Genomic DNA, 2,565 nt, shown 5'->3' with positions numbered 1-2,565 from the left:
AACTATAACTTTTTCTATGTGGTAGCAACATTTGCTTATACTTCCTTCTTGGCCCTTACCCACAGTAAGGTTCTAGAATCACTAGAGCTCATTCGAAAGGATGGTTAGAGTAAACTATATCTTATTTAGAGATGTGTTCGTCTCAAATGGTATAAAACTCTTTAAAAAAGATTGTAAAATAAAGCTCACTTGTTATGCCTCATCGATGGGACCGCCATTGAAGTGCATATTGAAGTGCATCATCATGTCTAGGACATGTTCTCTAACAGAGGTCCCTTCCTTCATTCGCTTGGTGTAAATCTGCTTAATTGCTTTGTGTTTGAGGGACCATGATGGTTGACCAAACATCTCCCTCAATGAATCCATACTCTCTTTAGGTGTGGCTAAGGATTCATGTTTCTTTGTCAAAACATTAAACATTTATAGATGCGACCCTTTTTATTAGCCTTGACCCATCGATCATATATTATTATCGAACACTTCACTTAGTATTTGAGGCTAGGGCTTAAGGATGTTCCTCAGTTGAGACAACCCATAAATCATCAATGACTAGTATTGTATTTAGGTTTGGTTTCCACGTTAAACAATTGTCACCATTAAGTTTCTTGAAAGGTAAGAGTTGTACTATAGAGCAATTTATGATGAAAAAATAAAACATATTCTATTTAGTGAAAAGGCTACAATCCCTTAAAAACCAATTGAGTTTAGCAAATATTAATAATGTACCCATCATATTATATTTTGCAATGATATTTCAAAGGTTTAGAATAAACTCTACCGAGGTGTAGTCGATTATTCCTTCTTTGAACCAAGACAATCTTGACTAGATGCTAACTTCTGAATATCTCATATTCGTATAGCACTTAATTATCGCTACTTTAGTCGAAAATATACTAACTCCTCAGTAATTTTTGTAAGTATAACCACAAATTTTAGATCCATAAGACAAGTATCATTATGCCTCAAAAATGAAAAGTCAATATGAAAACTGATCAAAGAGACCATATCCATATATGGAGTTAGCAATATTCTGAATCTTATAATACAACCCTCCGATTGGTAAGGTTCCTCTGTGACAGACATGCAGGCGTATTATAGGAATTGTATGATGTGACCTAATAAAAGAGACCGTGGGATGTGTTGTAACATATCCCTCACCCACTTACTATCAACTACTTCCTCTATTCACCTAGTCAAAGTTCCATGCAAACACTCTCTGATTGGAGTCCGCTCCTACGCTCGACCCAAAGCCCTGCATGAAACTCACTAAAGTGTTCTATGATGGTTGTTAAGGGTAAACATAAAGTTAGGATCATATTTAAGGTAACTTAAACAGATATCCTAAGTTTAGATGAAACATCCAAGCATAACCATTATACCGAATTTTAACCTACGATGTTTAGGTGATAAACTAGATTTATTACCTTATATCTCTTGCTCATACTCATAAAACAAGATTTACTAGGCTCAAGAACTGATTATAATCTTTAGGTAGCATGTGTTCCATAAACCGTCAACTTAAGAACCTCCAACCTTAGTCATCTTATCTGACTTGTTAACAAGATCGAATCAGGTGAGCCTCTTGTAACCAGTTTTACAACATATCAACCTAATTCTATTGAAGTTAGTTGATATGATTTTAACTTAAGTGAGCATGCAACTTATCATTGTTAAAGATTTTAAATATCTAATTCATTTTATAAAACTTATAAAAGAACTACACAATCTTATAACATTCATCTAACACTATATAATCATTATATAAAAAAAATCAATTAATTTGGATTTTAATTTATTTAACTTTTAATTAAATCATATTTAATTAAGTTAAATAGTTAATTTTATTAAATTATATTTAATCAAAATTAATTAATCATATTAATTAGTTAACATTCATATTATACATTATAACTATTATAACATACTTGCAATGAATGAATATGTTAACCTATGGTAGGATTTTAAATCTATATGGTATACATAATCTTAGTTATTGGTGGGGGTTCGGTCCGTTAGCAGGTCTTTGTTTAGTCATTCAGATAGTGACTGGCCTTTTTTAAGCTATGCATTACACACCTCATGTGGATCTAGCTTTCAACAGCGTAGAACACATTATGAGAGATGTTTCAGGGAGCTGGTTGCTCCGTTATATGCATGCTAATGGGGCAAGTATGTTTCTCATTGCGGTTCACCTTCATATTTTTCATGGTCTATATCATGCGAGTTATAGCAGTCCTAGGGAATTTGTTCGGTGTCTCGGAGTTCTCATCTTCCTATTCATGATTGTGACAGCTTTTACAGGATACGTACTACCTTGGGGTCAGATGAGCTTTTGGGGAGCAACTGTAATTACAAGCTTAGCTAGCGCCATACCCGTAGTAGGAGATACCATAGTGACTTGGCTTTGGGGTGGTTTCTCCGTGGACAATGCCACCTTAAATCGTTTTTTAGTCTGCATCATTTACAATTAAAATTTTAATTAACAAATACATCATATGCATAAATAATTAAAACACCCTACAATTGGGTGTTTTGGCTCCTAAGTTAAGCTAAAAAGTTTAATTA

This window comes from Cucumis melo, chromosome 3, assembly GCF_025177605.1.
Source record: "Cucumis melo cultivar AY chromosome 3, USDA_Cmelo_AY_1.0, whole genome shotgun sequence".
NCBI classification, from domain to species: Eukaryota; Viridiplantae; Streptophyta; class Magnoliopsida; order Cucurbitales; family Cucurbitaceae; genus Cucumis; species Cucumis melo.
This window is presented reverse-complemented; position numbering follows the sequence as displayed.